This window comes from Watersipora subatra, chromosome 1 (genome assembly GCF_963576615.1).
Source record: "Watersipora subatra chromosome 1, tzWatSuba1.1, whole genome shotgun sequence".
Classification (NCBI taxonomy): Eukaryota; Metazoa; Bryozoa; class Gymnolaemata; order Cheilostomatida; family Watersiporidae; genus Watersipora; species Watersipora subatra.
The window spans coordinates 59225115-59246563 of NC_088708.1; the positions used below are offsets into that span (position 1 = coordinate 59225115).

The following is a 21449-nucleotide window of genomic DNA, read 5'->3' on the forward strand; positions in this document are numbered from 1 at the left end:
ATAGAAAAATGCTGGCTGTGAGTCCACAATGTTCGTTCCTGACACCAGTTGTTGTATTGTAGTTGTTGTATTGTATTATCACAATAAGTCTTGTATCACAGAAAACACAGCTAACAGGTAAGAAGCACATAAAGGAACTGACTTAGTTAGCAAGCCCATAGCTATGGGTTATTAGACAATTATGCGATTATAGCACAGCTAAAAGAAAGCTGACTGCACAGCTAATATGTAACAGAAACCTCAAATCGCGAAACCGTTTTAACCTCTATATATGTAAATGCTTGAGAATAACTTGTTCTAATACTTACTGTCTAGATATATAACGTTGACGAGTTCCGAACGATCAAACTTCATTTACAATTTAAGCAGTTGGGGTTGGTTGGTTGAGGCGATTGACTTGAAATCAATTGGGCTGTGCCTGTACAGGTTCGAATCCTATCAGCTGCGATGGTGCAAAGTTTTTTGGCTTCCAATGAATGATTTGAGCCTTGACGAAAATTTTCCAAAAAATGTTAGGCACCTACAATCACAACATTTAGGTTTTACGATCATTCATAGAATTCCGCAAGAGCAAAGTCTTTTATTACATATCAAAAGTTTTTGCGATTACTTGGTTTTACATCCAGAGTTTTCCAAGTCGCTCAAACAAAATCGTTTAATGAAACATTAAATGTCGAAACCGTTTTAACTTTAATGTTTCAACATAGGTTGTCCTAATACTTACGGGCTAGATAAATAACGCTGTCGACTTGAGATCATACAAACATTATGCTGAACAGAAGCAGTTGTGGTCGAGTGGTTAAGGGGATTGACTCGAAATCAATTGGTCTCTGCCCGCTCAGGTTCGAATCCTGTCAACTGCGATGATGTAAAGCTTTTCGCATCTATTGGATGATTTGAACTTTACTGAAATAGGTTCTTATAATGTGAATCTTGTTTTGTCACATCCGATTGGTGCTGCAAATGTTTATGGAACTTCACAAAAGCAGTCTTTTATTTTGTATCTCAAGTTTTTGCCAGTAGTGTGTTTTACATTCGTAGTTTCGATGATGGCTGGAACAAATATACGTGTTTCAATGATGGCGGAAATAAAATTGTAGGATGAAAGCTCAAATCTCGAAACCGTAGTAACTTAAACGTTTCAGAATAACTTGTTCTAATACTAACTGTCTAAATATATAATGTTGACAATTTCGGAACGATCAATCTTCATTTAAAACGTAAGCAGTTGTGGTATAGTGGTTAAGGCGATTGACTTGAAATCAATTGGGCTGTGCCTGCACAGGTTCGAATCCTGTCAACTGTGATGGTGCAAAGTTTTTTGGCTTCCAATGAATGATTTGAGCCTTGACGAAAATTTTCCAAAAAATGTGAGGAACACACAGTCACAACATTTAGGTTTAACGATCATTCATAGAATTCCGCAAGAGCAAAGTTTTTTATTTCATATCAAAGGTTATTGCGATTACTTGGTTTTACATCCAGAGTTTTCATAATAGCTAAAACAAAGTCGATCAATGAAACTTTAAATGTCGAAACCGTTGTAACTTTAATGTTTCAACATAGCTTGTCCTAATACTTACGGGCTAGATAAATAACGCTGTCGCCTTGAGATCATACAAACATTATGCTGAACAGAAGCAGTTGTGGCCGAGTGGTTAAGGCGATTGACTAGAAATCAATTGGGCTCTGCCCGCACAGGTTCGAATCTGTCAACTGCGATGATGTAAAGCTTTTCGCATCTATTGGATGATTTGAACTTTACTGAAATAGGCTCTTATAAAGTAAATCTCGTTTTGTCACATTCGATTGGTGTTGCAATTATTTATGGAACTTCACAAAAGCAAAGTCTTTTATTTTGTATCTCAAGTTTTTGCCAGTTGTGTGTTTTACATTCGTAGTTTCGATTATGGCTGGAACAAATATACGTGTTTCAATGATGGCGGAAATAAAATTGTAGGATGAAAGCTCAAATCTCGAAACCGTTGTAATTTAAACGTTTCAGAATAACTTGTTCTAATACTAACTGTCTAAATATATAATGTTGACAATTTCGGAGCAATCAATCTTCATTTAAAACGTAAGCAGTTGTGGCCGAGTGGTTAAGGCGATTGACTTGAAATCAATTGGGCTATGCCCGCACAGGTTCGAATCCTGTCAACTGCGGCGATGTAAAGTTTTTTGCGTCCAATAGATGATTTGAGCTTTGCTGAACACAGTTCAGATCAAAAGAGGCGCATACAATCACAACAGTTCGGTTTTCGATTATTCATGGAGCTTCCGGTGAGCATGGTCTTTCATGTTGCATCTCTAGTTTTTACGACAAGGTGGTTTTACATTCATCGTTTCAATGACTGCGCAAACGAAATTGTATAAGGAAACCTCAAATCGCGAAACCGTTTTAACCTCTATATATGTAAACGCTTGAGATTAACTTGTTCTAATACTTACTGTCTAGATATATAACATTGACGACTTCCGAACGATCAAACTTCGTTTACAATTTAAGCAGTTGGGGGCGGTTGGTTGAGGCGATTGACTTGAAATCAATTGGGCTGTGCCCGCACAGGTTCGAATCCTATCAGCTGCGATGGTGCAAAGTTTTTTGGCTTCCAATGAATGATTTGAGCCTTGACGAAAATTTTCCAAAAACTTTGAGGCACCTACAATCACAACATTTAGGTTTTACGATCATTCATAGAATTCCGCAAGAGCAAAGTCTTTTATTTCATATCAAAAGTTTTTGCGATTACTTGGTGTTACAGCCAGAGTTTTCAAAGTAGCTCAAACAAAGTCGTTTAATGAAACATTAAATGTCGAAACCGTTTTAACTTTAATGTTTCAACATAGGTTGTCCTAATACTTACGGGCTAGATAAATAACGCTGTCGACTTCAGATCGTTCAAACATTATGCTGAACAGAAGCAGTTGTGGCCGAGTGGTTAAGGCGATTGACTCGAAATCAATTGGGCTCTGCCCGCACAGGTTCGAAACCTGTCAACTGTGATGATGTAAAGCTTTTCGCATCTATTGGATGATTTGAACTTTACTGAAATAGGTTCTTATAATGTGAATCTTGTTTTGTCACATTCGATTGGTGTTGCAAATATTTATGGAACTTCACAAAAGCAAAGTCTTTTATTTTGTATCTCAAGTTTTTGCCAGTAGTGTGTTTTACATTCGTAGTTTCGATGATGGCTGGAACAAATATACGTGTTTCAATGATGGCGGAAATAAAATTGTAGGATGAAAGCTCAAATCTCGAAACGGTTGTAATTTAAACGTTTCAGAATAACTTGTTCTAATACTAACTGTCTAAATATATAATGTTGACAATTTCGGAACAATCAATCTTCATTTAAAACGTAAGCAGTTGTGGCCGAGTGGTTAAGGCGATTGACTTGAAATCAATTGGGCTATGCCCGCACAGGTTTGAATCCTGTCAACTGGGGCGATGTAAAGTTTTTTGCGTCCAATAGATGATTTGAGCTTTGCTGAACACAGTTCAGATCAAAAGAGGCGCATACAATCACAACAGTTCGGTTTTCGATTATTCATGGAGCTTCCGGTGAGCATGGTCTTTCATGTTGCATCTCTAGTTTTTACGACAAGGTGGTTTTACATTCATCGTTTCAATGACTGTGCAAACGAAATTGTATAAGGAAACCTCAAATCGCGAAACCGTTTTAACCTCTATATATGTAAATGCTTGAGAATAACTTGTTCTAATACTTACTGTCTAGATATATAACATTGACGACTTCCGAACGATCAAACTTCATTTACAATTTAAGCAGTTGGGGTCGGTTGGTTGAGGCGATTGACTTGAAATCAATTGGGCTGTGCCTGAACAGGTTCGAATCCTATCAGCTGCGATGGTGCAAAGTTTTTTGGCTTCCAATGAATGATTTGAGCCTTGACGAAAATTTTCCAAAAAATTTGAGGCACACACAATCACAACATTTAGGTGTAACGATCATTCATAGAATTCCGCAAGAGCAAAGTCTTTTATTTCATATCAAAAGTTTTTGCGATTACTTGGTGTTACAGCCAGAGTTTTCAAAGTAGCTCAAACAAAGTCGTTTAATGAAACATTAAATGTCGAAACCGTTTTAACTTTAATGTTTCAACATAGGTTGTCCTAATACTTACGGGCTAGATAAATAACGCTGTCGACTTGAGATCATACAAACATTATGCTGAACAAAAGCAGTTGTGGCCGAGTGGTTAAGGCGATTGACTCGAAATCAATTGGGCTCTGCCTGGACAGGTTCGAATCCTGTCAACTGCGATGATGTAAAGCTTTTCGCATCTATTGGATGATTTGAACTTTACTGAAATAGGTTCTTATAATGTGAATCTTGTTTTGTCACATTCGATTGGTGTTGCAAATATTTATGGAACTTCACAAAAGCAAAGTCTTTTATTTTGTATCTCAAGTTTTTGCCAAATGTGTGTTTTACATTCGTAGTTTCGATGATGGCTGGAACAAATATACGTGTTTCAATGATGGCGGAAATAAAATTGTAGGATGAAAGCTCAAATCTCGAAGCCGTTGTAACTTAAACGTTTCAGAATAACTTGTTCTAATACTAACTGTCTAAATATATAATGTTGACAATTTCGGAACAATCAATCTTCATTTAAATTGTAAGCAGTTGTGGCCGAGTGGTTAAGGCGATTGACTTGAAATCAATTGGGCTATGCCCGCACAGGTTCGAATCCTGTCAACTGCGATGATGAAAAGTTTTTTGGCTTCCAATGAATGATTTGAGCCTTGATGAAATTTTCCAAAAACTGTGAGGAACACACAGTCACAACATTTAGGTTTTACGATCATTCATAGAAATCCGCAAGAGCAAAGTCTTTTATTTCATATCAAAAGTTTTTGCGATTATTTGATTTGACATCCGGAGTTTTCATAATAGCTAAAACAAAGTCGTTTAATGAAACTTTAAATGTCGAAACCGTTGTAACTTTAATGTTTCAACATAGCTTGTCCTAATACTTATGGACTAGATAAATAACGCTGTCGACTTCAGATCATTCAAACATTATGCTGAACAGAAGCAGTTGTGGCCGAGTGGTTAAAGCGATTGATTAGAAATCAATTGGGCTCTGCCCGCACAGGTTCGAATCCTGTCAACTGCGATGATGTAAAGCTTTTCGCATCTATTGGATGATTTGAACTTTGTTGAAAAAGGTTCTTATAATGTGAATCATGTTTTGTCACATTCGATTGGTGTTGCAAATAGTTATGGAGCTTCGCAAAAGCAAAGTCTTTTATTTTGTATCTCAAGTTTTTGCCAGTTGTGTGTTTTACATTCGTATTCTCGATGATGGCTGGAACAAATATACGTGTTTCAATAATGGCGGAACTAAAATTGTAGGATGAAAGCTCAATTCTCGAAACCGTTGTAATTTAATTGTTTCAGAATAACTTGTTCTAATACTAACTGTCTAAATATATAATGTTGACAATTTCGGAACAGTCAATCTTCATTTAAAACGTAAGCAGTCGTGGCCGAGTGGTTAAGGCGTTTGACTAGAAATCAATTGGGCTCTGCCCGCACAGGTTCGAATCCTATCAACTGCGGCGATGTAAAGTTTTTTGCGTCCAATAGATGATTGGAGCTTTGCTGAACACGGTTCAGATCAAAAGAGGCGCATACAATCACAACAGTTCGGTTTTCGATTATTCATGGAGCTTCCGGTGAGCATGGTCTTTCATGTTGCATCTCCAGTTTTTACGACGAGGTGCTTTTACATTCATCGTTTCAATGACTGCGCAAACGAAATTGTATTAGGAAACCTCAAATCGCGAAACCGTTTTAACCTCTATATATGTAAATGCTTGAGAATAACTTGTTCTAATACTTACTGTCTAGATATATAACGTTTACGACTTCCGAACGATCAAACTTCATTTACAATTTAAGCAGTTGGGGTCGGTTGGTTGAGGCGATTGACTTGAAATCAATTGGGCTGTGCCTGCACAGGTTTGAATCCTGTCAACTGCGATGATGTAAAGTTTTTTGGCTTCCAATGAATGATTTGAGCCTTGATGAAATTTTCCAAAAAATGTGAGGAACACACAGTCACAACATTTAGGTTATACGATCATTCATAGAATTCCGCAAAAGCAAAGTCTTTTATTTTGTATCAAAAGTTTTTGCCAGTTGTGTGTTCTACATTCGTAGTTTCGATGATGGCTGAAACAAATATACGTGTTTCAATGATGGCGAAAATAAAATTGTAGGATGAAAGCTCAAATCTCGAAACCGTTGTAATTTAAACGTTTCAGAATAACTTGTTCTAATACTAACTGTCTAAATATATAATGTTGACAATTTCGGAACAACAATCTTCATTTAAAACGTAAGCAGTCGTGGCTGAGTGGTTAAGGCGATTGACTAGAAATCAATTGGGCTCTGCCCGCACAGGATCGAATCCTGTTAACTGCGGCGATGTAAAGTTATTTGCGTCCAATAGATGATTTGAGCTTTGCGGAACACAGTTCAGATCAAAAGAGGCGCATACAATCACAACAGTTCGGTTTTCGATTATTCATGGAGCTTCCGGTGAGCATGGTCTTTCATGTTGCATCTCCAGTTTTTACGACAAGGTGGTTTTACATTCATCGTTTCAATGACTGCGCAAACGAAATTGTATAAGGAAACCTCAAATTGCGAAACCGTTTTAACCTCTATATATGTAAATGCTTGAGAATAACTTGTTCTAATACTTACTGTCTAGATATATAACGTTGACGACTTCCGAACGATCAAACTTAATTTACAATTTAAGCAGTTGGGGTCGGGTGGTTGAGGCGATTGACTTGAAATCAATTGGGCTGTGCCTGCACAGGTTCGAATCCTGTCAACTGTGATGATGCAAAGTTTTTTGGCTTCCTATGAATTATTTGAGCCTTGACGAAAATTTTCCAAAAAATGTGAGGAACACACAGTCACAACATTTAGGTTTTACGATCATTCATAGAATTCCGCAAGAGCAAAGTCTTTTATTTCATATCAAAAGTTTTTGCGATTACTTGGTTTTACATCCAGAGTTTTCATAATAGCTAAAACCAAGGCGTTTAATGAAACTTGAAATGTCGAAACCGTTGTAACTTTAATGTTTTAACATAACTTGTCCTAATACTTACGGACTAGATAAATAACGCTGTCGACTTCAGATCATTCAAACATTATGCTGAACAGAAGCAGTTGTGGTCGAGTGGTTAAGGGGATTGACTCGAAATCAATTGGGCTCTGCCCGCTCAGGTTCGAATCCTGTCAACTGCGATGATGTAAAGCTTTTCGCATCGATTGGATGATTTGAACTTTGCTGAAATAGGTTCTTATAATGTGAAACTTGTTTTGTCACATTCGATTGGTGCTGCAAATGTTTATGGAACTTCACAAAAGCAAAGTCTTTTATTTTGTATCTCAAGTTTTTGCCAGTAGTGTGTTTTACATTCGTAGTTTCGATGATGGCTGGAACAAATATACGTGTTTCAATGATGGCGGAAATAAAATTGTAGGATGAAAGCTCAAATCTCGAAACCGTAGTAACTTAAACGTTTCAGAATAACTTGTTCTAATACTAACTGTCTAAATATATAATGTTGACAATTTCGGAACGATCAATCTTCATTTAAAACGTAAGCAGTTGTGGTCGAGTGGTTAAGGCGATTCATTTGAAATCAATTGGGCTGTGCCTGCACAGGTTCGAATCCTATCAACTGCGATGATGTAAAGCTTTTCGCATCTATTGGATCATTTGAACTTTACTAAAATAGGTTCTTATAATGTGAATCTTGTTTTGTCACATTCGATTGGTGTTGCAAATATTTATGGAACTTCACAAAAGCAAAGTCTTTTATTTTGTATCTCAACTTTTTGCCAGTTGTGTGTTTTACATTCGTAGTTTCGATGATGGCTGGAACAAATATACGTGTTTCAATGATGGCGGAAATAAACTTGTAGGATGAAAGCTCAAATCTCGAAACCGTTGTAATTTAAACGTTTCAGAATAACTTGTTCTAATACTAACTGTCTAAATATATAATGTTGACAATTTCGGAACAATCAATCTTCATTTAAAACGTAAGCAGTTGTGGCCGAGTGGTTAAGGCGATTGACTTGAAATCAATTGGGCTATGCCCGCACAGGTTCGAATCCTATCAGCTGCGATGGTGCAAAGTTTTTTGGCTTCCAATGAATGATTTGAGCCTTGACGAAAATTTTCCAAAAAATTTGAGGCACCTACAATCACAACATTTAGGTTTTACGATCATTCATAGCATTCCGCAAGAGCAAAGTCTTTTATTACATATCAAAAGTTTTTGCGATTACTTGGTTTTACATCTAGAGTTTTCATAATAGCTAAAACAAAGTCGATCAATGAAACTTTAAATGTCGAAACCGTTGTAACTTTAATGTTTCAACATAGCTTGTCCTAATACTTACGGGCTAGATAAATAACGCTGTCGACTTGAGATCATACAAACATTATGCTGAACAGAAGCAGTTGTGGCCGAGTGGTTAAGGCGATTGACTAGAAATCAATTGGGCTCTGCCCGCACAGGTTCGAATCCTGTCAACTGCGATGATGTAAAGCTTTTCGCATCTATTGGATGATTTGAACTTTACTGAAATAGGCTCTTATAAAGTAAATCTCGTTTTGTCACATTCGATTGGTGTTGCAAATATTTATGGAACTTCACAAAAGCAAAGTGTTTTATTTTGTATCTCAAGTTTTTGCCAGTAGTGTGTTTTACATTCGTAGTTTCGATGATGGCTGGAACAAATATACGTGTTTCAATGATGGCGGAAATAAAATTGTAGGATGAAAGCTCAAATCTCGAAACGGTTGTAATTTAAACGTTTCAGAATAACTTGTTCTAATACTAACTGTCTAAATATATAATGTTGACAATTTCGGAACAATCAATCTTCATTTAAAACGTAAGCAGTTGTGGCCGAGTGGTTAAGGCGATTGACTAGAAATCAATTGGGCCCTGCCCGCACAAGTTCGAATCCTGTCAATCGCGATGATGTAAACCTTTTCGCATCTATTGGATGATTTGGACTTTACTGAAATAGGTTCTTATAATGTGAATCTTGTTTTGTCACATTCGATTGGTGTTGCAAATATTTATGGAACTTCACAAAAGCAAAGTCTTTTATTTTGTATCTCAAGTTTTTGCCAGTTGTGTGTTTTACATTCCTAGTTTCGATGATGGCTGGAACAATTATACGTGTTTCAATGATGGCGGAAATAAAATTGTAGGATGAAAGCTCAAATCTCGAAACCGTTGTAATTTAAACGTTTCAGAATAACTTGTTCTAATACTAACTGTCTAAATATATAATGTTGACAATTTCGGAACAATCAATCTTCATTTAAAACGTAAGCAGTTGTGGCCGAGTGGTTAAGGCGATTGACTTGAAATCAATTGGGCTATGCCCGCACAGGTTCGAATCCTGTCAACTGTGATGGTGCAAAGTTTTTTGGCTTCCAATGAATGATTTGAGCCTTGACGAAAATTTTCCAAAAAATTTGAGGCACCTACAATCACAACATTTAGGTTTAACGATCATTCATAGAATTCCGCAAGAGCAAAGTCTTTTATTTCATATCAAAAGTTTTTGCGATTACTTGGTGTTACAGCCAGAGTTTTCAAAGTAGCTCAAACAAAGTCGTTTAATGAAACATTAAATGTCGAAACCGTTTTAACTTTAATGTTTCAACATAGGTTGTCCTAATACTTACGGGCTATATAAATAACGCTGTCGACTTCAGATCGCTCAAACATTATGCTGAACAGAAGCAGTTGTGGCTGAGTGGTTAAGGCGATTGACTTGAAATCAATTGGGCTATGCCCGCACAGGTTCGAATCCTGTCAACTGCGGCGATGTAAAGTTTTTTGCGTACAATAGATGATTTGAGCTTTGCTGAACACAGTTCAGATCAAAAGAGGCGCATACAATCACAACAGTTCGGTTTTCGATTATTCATGGAGCTTCCGGTGAGCATGGTCTTTCATGTTGCATCTCCAGTTTTTACGACGAGGTGCTTTTACATTCATCGTTTCAATGACTGCGCAAACGAAATTGTATAAGGAAACCTCAAATCGCGAAACCGTTTTAACCTCTATATATGTAAATGCTTGAGAATAACTTGTTCTAATACTTACTGTCTAGATATATAACGTTGACGACTTCCGAACGATCAAACTTCATTTACAATTTAGGCAGTTGGGGTCGATTGGTTGAGGCGATTGACTTGAAATCAATTGGGCTGTGCCTGCACAGGTTCGAATCCTATCAGCTGCGATGGTGCAAAGTTTTTTGGCTTCCAATGAATGATTTGAGCCTTGACGAAAATTTTCCAAAAATTGTTAGGCACCTACAATCACAACATTTAGGTTTTACGATCATTCATAGCATTCCGCAAGAGCAAAGTCTTTTATTACATATCAAAAGTTTTTGCGATTACTTGGTTTTACATCCAGAGTTTTCAAAGTTGCTCAAACAAAATCGTTTAATGAAACATTAAATATGGAAACCGTTTTAACTTTAATGTTTCAACATAGGTTGTCCTAATACTTACGGGCTAGATAAATAACGCTGTCGACTTGAGATCATACAAACATTATGCTGAACAGAAGCAGTTGTGGTCGAGTGGTTAAGGGGATTGACTCGAAATCAATTGTGCTCTGCCCGCTCAGGTTCGAATCCTGTCAACTGCGATGATGTAAAGCTTTTCGCATCTATTGGATGATTTGAACTTTGCTGAAATAGGTTCTTATAATGTGAATCTTGTTTTGTCACATTCGATTGGTGCTGCAAATGTTTATGGAACTTCACAAAAGCAAAGTCTTTTATTTTGTATCTCAAGTTTTTGCCAGTTGTGTGTTTTACATTCCTAGTTTCGATGATGGCTGGAACAATTATACGTGTTTCAATGATGGCGGAAATAAAATTGTAGGATGAAAGCTCAAATCTCGAAACCGTAGTAACTTAAACGTTTCAGAATAACTTGTTCTAATACTAACTGTCTAAATATATAATGTTGACAATTTCGGAACGATCAATCTTCATTTAAAACGTAAGCAGTTGTGGTCGAGTGGTTAAGGCGATTGACTTGAAATCAATTGGGCTATGCCCGCACAGGTTCGAATCCTATCAACTGCGGCGATGTAAAGTTTTTTGCGTCCAATAGATGATTGGAGCTTTGCTGAACACGGTTCAGATCAAAAGAGGCGCATACAATCACAACAGTTCGGTTTTCGATTATTCATGGAGCTTCCGGTTGGCATGGTCTTTCATGTTGCATCTCCAGTTTTTACGACAAGGTGCTTTTACATTCATCGTTTCAATGACTGCGCAAACGAAATTGTATAAGGAAACCTCAAATCGCGAAACCGTTTTAACCTCTATATATGTAAATGCTTGAGAATAACTTGTTCTAATACTTAGTGTCTAGATATAAAACGTTGACGACTTCCGAACGATCAAACTTCATTTACAATTTAAGCAGTTGGGGCCGATTGGTTGAGGCGATTGACTTGAAATCAATTGGGCTGTGCCTGCACAGGTTCGAATCCTGTCAACTGTGATGATGCAAAGTTTTTTGCCTTCCAATGAATGATTTGAGCCTTGACGAAAATTTTCCAAGAAATGTAAGGAACACACAGTCACAACATTTAGGTTTTACGATCATTCATAGAATTCCGCAAGAGCAAAGTTTTTTATTTCATATCAAAGGTTATTGTGATTACTTGGTTTTACATCCAGAGTTTTCATAATAGCTAAAACAAAGTCGATCAATGAAACTTTAAATGTCGAAACCGTTGTAACTTTAATGTTTCAACATAGCTTGTCCTAATACTTATGGACTAGATAAATAACGCTGTCGACTTCAGATCATTCAAACATTATGCTGAACAGAAGCAGTTGTGGCCGAGTGGTTAAAGCGATTGATTAGAAATCAATTGGGCTCTGCCCGCACAGGTTCGAATCCTGTCAACTGCGATGATGTAAAGCTTTTCGCATCTATTGGATGATTTGCACTTTGTTGAAAAAGGTTCTTATAATGTGAATCATGTTTTGTCACATTCGATTGGTGTTGCAAATAGTTATGGAGCTTCGCAAAAGCAAAGTCTTTTATTTTGTATCTCAAGTTTTTGCCAGTAGTGTGTTTTACATTCGTATTCTCGATGATGGCTGGAACAAATATACGTGTTTCAATGATGGCGGAAATAAAATTGTAGGATGAATGCTCAATTCTCGAAACCGTTGTAACTTTAATGTTTCAACCTAACATGTTCTAATACTTACGGACTAGATAAATAACGCTGTCGACTTCAGATCATTCAAACATTATGCTGAACAGAAGCAGTTGTGGCCGAGTGGTTAAGGCGATTGACTAGAAATCAATTGGGCTCTGCCCGCACAGGTTCGAATCCTGTCAACTGCGATGATGTAAAGCTTTTCGCATCTATTGGATGATTTGAACTTTACTGAAGTAGGTTCTTATAAAGTGAATCTCATTTTGTCACGTTCGATTGGTGTTGCAAATATTTATGGAACTTCACAAAAGCAAAGTCTTTTATTTTGTATCTCAAGTTTTTGCCAGTTGTGTGTTTTACATTCGTAGTTTCGATGATGGCTGGAACAAATATACGTGTTTCAATGATGGCGGAAATAAACTTGTAGGATGAAAGCTCAAATCTCGAAACCGTTGTAATTTAAACGTTTCAGAATAACTTGTTCTAATACTAACTGTCTAAATATATAATGTTGACAATTTCGGAACGATCAATCTTCATTTAAAGCGTAAGCAGTTGTGGTCGAGTGGTTAAGGCGATTGACTTGAAATCAATTGGGCTGTGCCTGCACAGGTTCGAATCCTGTCAACTGCGATGATGTAAAGCTTTTCGCATCTATTGGATCATTTGAACTTTACTAAAATAGGTTCTTATAATGTGAATCTTGTTTTGTCACATTCGATTGGTGTTGCAAATATTTATGGAACTTCACAAAAGCAAAGTCTTTTATTTTGTATCTCAAGTTTTTGCCAGTTGTGTGTTTTACATTCGTAGTTTCGATGATGGCTGGAACAAATATACGTGTTTCAATGATGGCGGAAATAAACTTGTAGGATGAAAGCTCAAATCTCGAAACCGTTGTAATTTAAACGTTTCAGAATAACTTGTTCTAATACTAACTGTCTAAATATATAATGTTGACAATTTCGGAACAATCAATCTTCATTTAAAACGTAAGCAGTTGTGGCCGTTTGGTTAAGGCGATTGACTTGAAATCAATTGGGCTATGCCCGCACAGGTTCGAATCCTATCAACTGCGGCGATGTAAAGTTTTTTGCGTCCAATAGATGATTTGAGCTTTGCTGAACACGGTTCAGATCAAAAGAGGCGCATACAATCACAACAGTTCGGTTTTCGATTATTCATGGAGCTTCCGGTGAGCATGGTCTTTCATGTTGCATCTGTAGTTTTTACGACAAGGTGGTTTTACATTCATCGTTTCAATGACTGCGCAAACGAAATTGTATAAGGAAACCTCAAATCGCGAAACCGTTTTAACCTCTATATATGTAAATGCTTGAGAATAACTTGTTCTAATACTCACTGTCTAGATATATAACGTTGACGACTTCCGAACGATCAAACTTCATTTACGATTTAAGCAGTTGGGGTCGGTTGGTTGAGGCGATTGACTTGAAATCAATTGGGCTGTGCCTGCACAGGTTCGAATCCTATCAGCTGCGATGGTGCAAAGTTTTTTGGCTTCCAATGAATGATTTGAGCCTTGACGAAAATTTTCCAAAAAATGTGAGGCACCTACAATCACAACATTTAGGTTTTACGATCATTCATAGCATTCCGCAAGAGCAAAGTCTTTTATTACATATCAAAAGTTTTTGCGATTACTTGGTTTTACATCCAGAGTTTTCATAATAGCTAAAACAAAGTCGATCAATGAAACTTTAAATGTCGAAACCGTTGTAACTTTGATGTTTCAACATAGCTTGTCCTAATACTTACGGGCTAGATAAATAACGCTGTCGACTTGAGATCATACAAACATTATGCTGAACAGAAGCAGTTGTGGCCGAGTGGTTAAGGCGATTGACTAGAAATCAATTGGGCTCTGCCCGCACAGGTTCGAATCCTGTCAACTGCGATGATGTAAAGCTTTTCGCATCTATTGGATGATTTGAACTTTACTGAAATAGGCTCTTATAAAGTAAATCTCGTTTTGTCACATTCGATTGGTGTTGCAAATATTTATGGAACTTCACAAAAGCAAAGTGTTTTATTTTGTATCTCAAGTTTTTGCCAGTAGTGTGTTTTACATTCGTAGTTTCGATGATGGCTGGAACAAATATACGTGTTTCAATGATGGCGGAAATAAAATTGTAGGATGAATGCTCAAATCTCGAAACCGTTGTAATTTAAACGTTTCAGAATAACTTTTTCTAATACTAACTGTCTAAATATATAATGTTGACAATTTCGGAACGATCAATCTTCATTTAAAACGTAAGCAGTTGTGGCCGAGTGGTTAAGGCGATTGACTAGAAATCAATTGGGCCCTGCCCGCACAAGTTCGAATCCTGTCAATCGCGATGATGTAAACCTTTTCGCATCTATTGGATGATTTGAACTTTACTGAAATAGGTTCTTATAATGTGAATCTTGTTTTGTCACATTCGATTGGTGTTGCAAATATTTATGGAACTTCACAAAAGCAAAGTCTTTTATTTTGTATCTCAAGTTTTTGCCAGTTGTGTGTTTTACATTCCTAGTTTCGATGATGGCTGGAACAATTATACGTGTTTCAATGATGGCGGAAATAAAATTGTAGGATGAAAGCTCAAATCTCGAAACCGTTGTAATTTAAACGTTTCAGAATAACTTGTTCTAATACTAACTGTCTAAATATATAATGTTGACAATTTCGGAACAATCAATCTTCATTTAAAACGTAAGCAGTTGTGGCCGAGTGGTTAAGGCGATTGACTTGAAATCAATTGGGCTATGCCCGCACAGGTTCGAATCCTGTCAACTGCGGCGATGTAAAGTTTTTTGCGTACAATAGATGATTTGAGCTTTGCTGAACACAGTTCAGATCAAAAGAGGCGCATACAATCACAACAGTTCGGTTTTCGATTATTCATGGAGCTTCCGGTGAGCATGGTCTTTCATGTTGCATCTCCAGTTTTTACGACGAGGTGCTTTTACATTCATCGTTTCAATGACTGCGCAAACGAAATTGTATAAGGAAACCTCAAATCGCGAAACCGTTTTAACCTCTATATATGTAAATGCTTGAGAATAACTTGTTCTAATACTTACTGTCTAGATATATAACGTTGACGACTTCCGAACGATCAAACTTCATTTACAATTTAAGCAGTTGGGGTCGATTGGTTGAGGCGATTGACTTGAAATCAATTGGGCTGTGCCTGCACAGGTTCGAATCCTATCAGCTGCGATGGTGCAAAGTTTTTTGGCTTCCAATGAATGATTTGAGCCTTGACGAAAATTTTCCAAAAAATGTTAGGCACCTACAATCACAACATTTAGGTTTTACGATCATTCATAGCATTCCGCAAGAGCAAAGTCTTTTATTACATATCAAAAGTTTTTGCGATAACTTGGTTTTACATCCAGAGTTTTCAAAGTTGCTCAAACAAAATCGTTTAATGAAACATTAAATATGGAAACCGTTTTAACTTTAATGTTTCAACATAGGTTGTCCTAATACTTACGGGCTAGATAAATAACGCTGTCGACTTGAGATCATACAAACATTATGCTGAACAGAAGCAGTTGTGGTCGAGTGGTTAAGGGGATTGACTCGAAATCAATTGTGCTCTGCCCGCTCAGGTTCGAATCCTGTCAACTGCGATGATGTAAAGCTTTTCGCATCTATTGGATGATTTGAACTTTGCTGAAATAGGTTCTTATAATGTGAATCTTGTTTTGTCACATTCGATTGGTGCTGCAAATGTTTATGGAACTTCACAAAAGCAAAGTCTTTTATTTTGTATCTCAAGTTTTTGCCAGTAGTGTGTTTTACATTCGTAGTTTCGATGATGGCTGGAACAAATATACGTGTTTCAATGATGGCGGAATTAAAATTGTAGGATGAAAGCTCAAATCTCGAAACCGTAGTAACTTAAACGTTTCAGAATAACTTGTTCTAATACTAACTGTCTAAATATATAATGTTGACAATTTCGGAACGATCAATCTTCATTTAAAACGTAAGCAGTTGTGGTCGAGTGGTTAAGGCGATTGACTTGAAATCAATTGGGCTGTGCCTGCACAGGTTCGAATCCTGTCAACTGTGATGGTGCAAAGTTTTTTGGCTTCCAATGAATGATTTGAGCCTTGACGAAAATTTTCCAAAAAATGTGAGGAACACACAGTCACAACATTTAGGTTTAACGATCATTCATAGAATTCCGCAAGAGCAAAGTTTTTTATTTCATATCAAAGGTTATTGCGATTACTTGGTTTTACATCCAGAGTTTTCATAATAGCTAAAACAACGTCGATCAATGAAACTTCAAATGTAGTTCAAACTTCCTTGTAACTTTAATGTTTCAACATAGCTTGTCCTAATACTTACGGGCTAGATAAATAACGCTGTCGACTTGAGATCATACAAACATTATGCTGAACAGAAGCAGTTGTGGCCGAGTGGTTAAGGCGATTGACTCGAAATCAATTGGGCTCTGCCCGCACAGGTTCGAATCCTGTCAACTGCGATGATGTAAAGCTTTTCGCATCTATTGGATGATTTGAACTTTACTGAAATAGGTTCTTATAAAGTGAATCTCGTTTTGTCACATTCGATTGGTGTTGCAAATATTTATGGAACTTCACAAAAGCAAAGTCTTTTATTTTGTATCTCAAGTTTTTGCCAGTAGTGTGTTTTACATTCGTAGTTTCGATGATGGCTGGAACAAATATACGTGTTTCAATGATGGCGGAAATAAAATTGTAGGATGAAAGCTCAAATCTCGAAACCATTGTAATTTAAACGTTTCAGAATAACTTGTTCTAATACTAACTGTCTAAATATATAATGTTGACAATTTCGGAACAATCAATCTTCATTTAAAACGTAAGCAGTTGTGGCCGAGTGGTTAAGGCGATTGACTAGAAATCAATTGGGCCCTGCCCGCACAAGTTCGAATCCTGTCAACCGCGATGATGTAAACCTTTTCGCATCTATTGGATGATTTGAACTTTACTGAAATAGGTTCTTATAATGTGAATCTTGTTTTGTCACATTCGATTGGTGTTGCAAATATTTATGGAACTTCACAAAAGCAAAGTCTTTTATTTTGTATCTCAAGTTTTTGCCAGTAGTGTGTTTTACATTCCTAGTTTCGATGATGGCTGGAACAAATATACGTGTTTCAATGATGGCGGAAAAAAAATTGTATGATGAAAGCTCAAATCTCGAAACCGTTGTAATTTAAACGTTTCAGAATAACTTGTTCTAATACTAACTGTCTAAATATATAATGTTGACAATTTCGGAACAATCAATCTTCATTTAAAACGTAAGCATTTGTGGCCGAGTGGTTAAGGCGATTGACTTGAAATCAATTGGGCTATGCCCGCACAGGTTTGAATCCTGTCAACTGGGGCGATGTAAAGTTTTTTGCGTCCAATAGATGATTTGAGCTTTGCTGAACACAGTTCAGATCAAAAGAGGCGCATACAATCACAACAGTTCGGTTTTCGATTATTCATGGAGCTTCCGGTGAGCATGGTCTTTCATGTTGCATCTCTAGTTTTTACGACAAGGTGGTTTTACATTCATCGTTTCAATGACTGTGCAAACGAAATTGTATAAGGAAACCTCAAATCGCGAAACCGTTTTAACCTCTATATATGTAAATGCTTGAGAATAACTTGTTCTAATACTTACTGTCTAGATATATAACATTGACGACTTCCGAACGATCAAACTTCATTTACAATTTAAGCAGTTGGGGTCGGTTGGTTGAGGCGATTGACTTGAAATCAATTGGGCTGTGCCTGAACAGGTTCGAATCCTATCAGCTGCGATGGTGCAAAGTTTTTTGGCTTCCAATGAATGATTTGAGCCTTGACGAAAATTTTCCAAAAAATTTGAGGCACACACAATCACAACATTTAGGTGTAACGATCATTCATAGAATTCCGCAAGAGCAAAGTCTTTTATTTCATATCAAAAGTTTTTGCGATTACTTGGTGTTACAGCCAGAGTTTTCAAAGTAGCTCAAACAAAGTCGTTTAATGAAACATTAAATGTCGAAACCGTTTTAACTTTAATGTTTCAACATAGGTTGTCCTAATACTTACGGGCTAGATAAATAACGCTGTCGACTTGAGATCATACAAACATTATGCTGAACAAAAGCAGTTGTGGCCGAGTGGTTAAGGCGATTGACTCGAAATCAATTGGGCTCTGCCTGGACAGGTTCGAATCCTGTCAACTGCGATGATGTAAAGCTTTTCGCATCTATTGGATGATTTGAACTTTACTGAAATAGGTTCTTATAATGTGAATCTTGTTTTGTCACATTCGATTGGTGTTGCAAATATTTATGGAACTTCACAAAAGCAAAGTCTTTTATTTTGTATCTCAAGTTTTTGCCAAATGTGTGTTTTACATTCGTAGTTTCGATGATGGCTGGAACAAATATACGTGTTTCAATGATGGCGGAAATAAAATTGTAGGATGAAAGCTCAAATCTCGAAGCCGTTGTAACTTAAACGTTTCAGAATAACTTGTTCTAATACTAACTGTCTAAATATATAATGTTGACAATTTCGGAACAGTCAATCTTCATTTAAAACGTAAGCAGTCGTGGCCGAGTGGTTAAGGCGTTTGACTAGAAATCAATTGGGCTCTGCCCGCACAGGTTCGAATCCTATCAACTGCGGCGATGTAAAGTTTTTTGCGTCCAATAGATGATTGGAGCTTTGCTGAACACGGTTCAGATCAAAAGAGGCGCATACAATCACAACAGTTCGGTTTTCGATTATTCATGGAGCTTCCGGTGAGCATGGTCTTTCATGTTGCATCTCCAGTTTTTACGACGAGGTGCTTTTACATTCATCGTTTCAATGACTGCGCAAACGAAATTGTATTAGGAAACCTCAAATCGCGAAACCGTTTTAACCTCTATATATGTAAATGCTTGAGAATAACTTGTTCTAATACTTACTGTCTAGATATATAACGTTTACGACTTCCGAACGATCAAACTTCATTTACAATTTAAGCAGTTGGGGTCGGTTGGTTGAGGCGATTGACTTGAAATCAATTGGGCTGTGCCTGCACAGGTTTGAATCCTGTCAACTGCGATGATGTAAAGTTTTTTGGCTTCCAATGAATGATTTGAGCCTTGATGAAATTTTCCAAAAAATGTGAGGAACACACAGTCACAACATTTAGGTTATACGATCATTCATAGAATTCCGCAAAAGCAAAGTCTTTTATTTTGTATCAAAAGTTTTTGCCAGTTGTGTGTTCTACATTCGTAGTTTCGATGATGGCTGAAACAAATATACGTGTTTCAATGATGGCGAAAATAAAATTGTAGGATGAAAGCTCAAATCTCGAAACCGTTGTAATTTAAACGTTTCAGAATAACTTGTTCTAATACTAACTGTCTAAATATATAATGTTGACAATTTCGGAACAACAATCTTCATTTAAAACGTAAGCAGTCGTGGCTGAGTGGTTAAGGCGATTGACTAGAAATCAATTGGGCTCTGCCCGCACAGGATCGAATCCTGTTAACTGCGGCGATGTAAAGTTATTTGCGTCCAATAGATGATTTGAGCTTTGCGGAACACAGTTCAGATCAAAAGAGGCGCATACAATCACAACAGTTCGGTTTTCGATTATTCATGGAGCTTCCGGTGAGCATGGTCTTTCATGTTGCATCTCCAGTTTTTACGACAAGGTGGTTTTACATTCATCGTTTCAATGACTGCGCAAACGAAATTGTATAAGGAAACCTCAAATTGCGAAACCGTTTTAACCTCTATATATGTAAATGCTTGAGAATAACTTGTTCTAATACTTACTGTCTAGATATATAACGTTGACGACTTCCGAACGATCAAACTTAATTTACAATTTAAGCAGTTGGGGTCGGGTGGTTGAGGCGATTGACTTGAAATCAATTGGGCTGTGCCTGCACAGGTTCGAATCCTGTCAACTGTGATGATGCAAAGTTTTTTGGCTTCCTATGAATTATTTGAGCCTTGACGAAAATTTTCCAAAAAATGTGAGGAACACACAGTCACAACATTTAGGTTTTACGATCATTCATAGAATTCCGCAAGAGCAAAGTCTTTTATTTCATATCAAAAGTTTTTGCGATTACTTGGTTTTACATCCAGAGTTTTCATAATAGCTAAAACCAAGGCGTTTAATGAAACTTGAAATGTCGAAACCGTTGTAACTTTAATGTTTTAACATAACTTGTCCTAATACTTACGGACTAGATAAATAACGCTGTCGACTTCAGATCATTCAAACATTATGCTGAACAGAAGCAGTTGTGGTCGAGTGGTTAAGGGGATTGACTCGAAATCAATTGGGCTCTGCCCGCTCAGGTTCGAATCCTGTCAACTGCGATGATGTAAAGCTTTTCGCATCGATTGGATGATTTGAACTTTGCTGAAATAGGTTCTTATAATGTGAAACTTGTTTTGTCACATTCGATTGGTGCTGCAAATGTTTATGGAACTTCACAAAAGCAAAGTCTTTTATTTTGTATCTCAAGTTTTTGCCAGTAGTGTGTTTTACATTCGTAGTTTCGATGATGGCTGGAACAAATATACGTGTTTCAATGATGGCGGAAATAAAATTGTAGGATGAAAGCTCAAATCTCGAAACCGTAGTAACTTAAACGTTTCAGAATAACTTGTTCTAATACTAACTGTCTAAATATATAATGTTGACAATTTCGGAACGATCAATCTTCATTTAAAACGTAAGCAGTTGTGGTCGAGTGGTTAAGGCGATTCATTTGAAATCAATTGGGCTGTGCCTGCACAGGTTCGAATCCTATCAACTGCGATGATGTAAAGCTTTTCGCATCTATTGGATCATTTGAACTTTACTAAAATAGGTTCTTATAATGTGAATCTTGTTTTGTCACATTCGATTGGTGTTGCAAATATTTATGGAACTTCACAAAAGCAAAGTCTTTTATTTTGTATCTCAACTTTTTGCCAGTTGTGTGTTTTACATTCGTAGTTTCGATGATGGCTGGAACAAATATACGTGTTTCAATGATGGCGGAAATAAACTTGTAGGATGAAAGCTCAAATCTCGAAACCGTTGTAATTTAAACGTTTCAGAATAACTTGTTCTAATACTAACTGT

At 36.9% G+C, this 21449-nt stretch overlaps 37 non-coding genes across 37 annotated transcripts; all 37 read left to right on the plus strand.

Moving 5' to 3' along the window:
- The first annotated feature begins 781 nt into the window (after positions 1–781).
- On the plus strand, positions 782–863 carry Trnas-cga (transfer RNA serine (anticodon CGA)). Its single transcript has one exon. It is a non-coding gene; the product is annotated as a tRNA-Ser (tRNA).
- A 361-nt stretch (positions 864–1224) lies between these two features.
- Positions 1225–1306, plus strand: Trnas-uga (transfer RNA serine (anticodon UGA)). The gene has a single exon. It is a non-coding gene; the product is annotated as a tRNA-Ser (tRNA).
- A 334-nt stretch (positions 1307–1640) lies between these two features.
- Positions 1641–1721, plus strand: Trnas-aga (transfer RNA serine (anticodon AGA)). The gene has a single exon. It is a non-coding gene; the product is annotated as a tRNA-Ser (tRNA).
- A 363-nt stretch (positions 1722–2084) lies between these two features.
- Trnas-uga (transfer RNA serine (anticodon UGA)) lies at positions 2085–2166 on the plus strand. The gene has a single exon. It is a non-coding gene; the product is annotated as a tRNA-Ser (tRNA).
- Positions 2167–2924: 758 nt separating this feature from the next.
- Positions 2925–3006, plus strand: Trnas-cga (transfer RNA serine (anticodon CGA)). The gene has a single exon. It is a non-coding gene; the product is annotated as a tRNA-Ser (tRNA).
- Positions 3007–3369: 363 nt separating this feature from the next.
- Trnas-uga (transfer RNA serine (anticodon UGA)) lies at positions 3370–3454 on the plus strand. The gene has a single exon. It is a non-coding gene; the product is annotated as a tRNA-Ser (tRNA).
- Positions 3455–4209: 755 nt separating this feature from the next.
- Positions 4210–4291, plus strand: Trnas-cga (transfer RNA serine (anticodon CGA)). Its single transcript has one exon. It is a non-coding gene; the product is annotated as a tRNA-Ser (tRNA).
- A 363-nt stretch (positions 4292–4654) lies between these two features.
- On the plus strand, positions 4655–4736 carry Trnas-uga (transfer RNA serine (anticodon UGA)). Its single transcript has one exon. It is a non-coding gene; the product is annotated as a tRNA-Ser (tRNA).
- Positions 4737–5069: 333 nt separating this feature from the next.
- Positions 5070–5151, plus strand: Trnas-aga (transfer RNA serine (anticodon AGA)). The gene has a single exon. It is a non-coding gene; the product is annotated as a tRNA-Ser (tRNA).
- A 363-nt stretch (positions 5152–5514) lies between these two features.
- Positions 5515–5596, plus strand: Trnas-aga (transfer RNA serine (anticodon AGA)). The gene has a single exon. It is a non-coding gene; the product is annotated as a tRNA-Ser (tRNA).
- Positions 5597–6382: 786 nt separating this feature from the next.
- Positions 6383–6464, plus strand: Trnas-aga (transfer RNA serine (anticodon AGA)). The gene has a single exon. It is a non-coding gene; the product is annotated as a tRNA-Ser (tRNA).
- A 758-nt stretch (positions 6465–7222) lies between these two features.
- On the plus strand, positions 7223–7304 carry Trnas-cga (transfer RNA serine (anticodon CGA)). The gene has a single exon. It is a non-coding gene; the product is annotated as a tRNA-Ser (tRNA).
- A 363-nt stretch (positions 7305–7667) lies between these two features.
- Trnas-uga (transfer RNA serine (anticodon UGA)) lies at positions 7668–7749 on the plus strand. The gene has a single exon. It is a non-coding gene; the product is annotated as a tRNA-Ser (tRNA).
- Positions 7750–8112: 363 nt separating this feature from the next.
- Positions 8113–8194, plus strand: Trnas-uga (transfer RNA serine (anticodon UGA)). Its single transcript has one exon. It is a non-coding gene; the product is annotated as a tRNA-Ser (tRNA).
- Positions 8195–8528: 334 nt separating this feature from the next.
- Trnas-aga (transfer RNA serine (anticodon AGA)) lies at positions 8529–8610 on the plus strand. The gene has a single exon. It is a non-coding gene; the product is annotated as a tRNA-Ser (tRNA).
- A 363-nt stretch (positions 8611–8973) lies between these two features.
- On the plus strand, positions 8974–9055 carry Trnas-aga (transfer RNA serine (anticodon AGA)). The gene has a single exon. It is a non-coding gene; the product is annotated as a tRNA-Ser (tRNA).
- A 363-nt stretch (positions 9056–9418) lies between these two features.
- On the plus strand, positions 9419–9500 carry Trnas-uga (transfer RNA serine (anticodon UGA)). Its single transcript has one exon. It is a non-coding gene; the product is annotated as a tRNA-Ser (tRNA).
- Positions 9501–9834: 334 nt separating this feature from the next.
- Trnas-uga (transfer RNA serine (anticodon UGA)) lies at positions 9835–9916 on the plus strand. Its single transcript has one exon. It is a non-coding gene; the product is annotated as a tRNA-Ser (tRNA).
- Positions 9917–10674: 758 nt separating this feature from the next.
- On the plus strand, positions 10675–10756 carry Trnas-cga (transfer RNA serine (anticodon CGA)). Its single transcript has one exon. It is a non-coding gene; the product is annotated as a tRNA-Ser (tRNA).
- Positions 10757–11119: 363 nt separating this feature from the next.
- Positions 11120–11201, plus strand: Trnas-uga (transfer RNA serine (anticodon UGA)). The gene has a single exon. It is a non-coding gene; the product is annotated as a tRNA-Ser (tRNA).
- Positions 11202–11959: 758 nt separating this feature from the next.
- Positions 11960–12041, plus strand: Trnas-aga (transfer RNA serine (anticodon AGA)). The gene has a single exon. It is a non-coding gene; the product is annotated as a tRNA-Ser (tRNA).
- A 363-nt stretch (positions 12042–12404) lies between these two features.
- Positions 12405–12486, plus strand: Trnas-aga (transfer RNA serine (anticodon AGA)). Its single transcript has one exon. It is a non-coding gene; the product is annotated as a tRNA-Ser (tRNA).
- Positions 12487–12849: 363 nt separating this feature from the next.
- Positions 12850–12931, plus strand: Trnas-uga (transfer RNA serine (anticodon UGA)). Its single transcript has one exon. It is a non-coding gene; the product is annotated as a tRNA-Ser (tRNA).
- Positions 12932–13294: 363 nt separating this feature from the next.
- Positions 13295–13376, plus strand: Trnas-uga (transfer RNA serine (anticodon UGA)). Its single transcript has one exon. It is a non-coding gene; the product is annotated as a tRNA-Ser (tRNA).
- A 758-nt stretch (positions 13377–14134) lies between these two features.
- On the plus strand, positions 14135–14216 carry Trnas-aga (transfer RNA serine (anticodon AGA)). Its single transcript has one exon. It is a non-coding gene; the product is annotated as a tRNA-Ser (tRNA).
- A 363-nt stretch (positions 14217–14579) lies between these two features.
- Trnas-aga (transfer RNA serine (anticodon AGA)) lies at positions 14580–14661 on the plus strand. Its single transcript has one exon. It is a non-coding gene; the product is annotated as a tRNA-Ser (tRNA).
- Positions 14662–15024: 363 nt separating this feature from the next.
- Positions 15025–15106, plus strand: Trnas-uga (transfer RNA serine (anticodon UGA)). The gene has a single exon. It is a non-coding gene; the product is annotated as a tRNA-Ser (tRNA).
- Positions 15107–15864: 758 nt separating this feature from the next.
- Positions 15865–15946, plus strand: Trnas-cga (transfer RNA serine (anticodon CGA)). The gene has a single exon. It is a non-coding gene; the product is annotated as a tRNA-Ser (tRNA).
- Positions 15947–16309: 363 nt separating this feature from the next.
- Positions 16310–16391, plus strand: Trnas-uga (transfer RNA serine (anticodon UGA)). The gene has a single exon. It is a non-coding gene; the product is annotated as a tRNA-Ser (tRNA).
- A 339-nt stretch (positions 16392–16730) lies between these two features.
- Positions 16731–16812, plus strand: Trnas-cga (transfer RNA serine (anticodon CGA)). Its single transcript has one exon. It is a non-coding gene; the product is annotated as a tRNA-Ser (tRNA).
- A 363-nt stretch (positions 16813–17175) lies between these two features.
- Trnas-aga (transfer RNA serine (anticodon AGA)) lies at positions 17176–17257 on the plus strand. Its single transcript has one exon. It is a non-coding gene; the product is annotated as a tRNA-Ser (tRNA).
- A 363-nt stretch (positions 17258–17620) lies between these two features.
- Positions 17621–17705, plus strand: Trnas-uga (transfer RNA serine (anticodon UGA)). Its single transcript has one exon. It is a non-coding gene; the product is annotated as a tRNA-Ser (tRNA).
- A 755-nt stretch (positions 17706–18460) lies between these two features.
- On the plus strand, positions 18461–18542 carry Trnas-cga (transfer RNA serine (anticodon CGA)). Its single transcript has one exon. It is a non-coding gene; the product is annotated as a tRNA-Ser (tRNA).
- A 363-nt stretch (positions 18543–18905) lies between these two features.
- Trnas-aga (transfer RNA serine (anticodon AGA)) lies at positions 18906–18987 on the plus strand. Its single transcript has one exon. It is a non-coding gene; the product is annotated as a tRNA-Ser (tRNA).
- A 786-nt stretch (positions 18988–19773) lies between these two features.
- Positions 19774–19855, plus strand: Trnas-aga (transfer RNA serine (anticodon AGA)). The gene has a single exon. It is a non-coding gene; the product is annotated as a tRNA-Ser (tRNA).
- A 758-nt stretch (positions 19856–20613) lies between these two features.
- On the plus strand, positions 20614–20695 carry Trnas-cga (transfer RNA serine (anticodon CGA)). Its single transcript has one exon. It is a non-coding gene; the product is annotated as a tRNA-Ser (tRNA).
- Positions 20696–21058: 363 nt separating this feature from the next.
- On the plus strand, positions 21059–21140 carry Trnas-uga (transfer RNA serine (anticodon UGA)). Its single transcript has one exon. It is a non-coding gene; the product is annotated as a tRNA-Ser (tRNA).
- Positions 21141–21449: the final 309 nt, after the last annotated feature.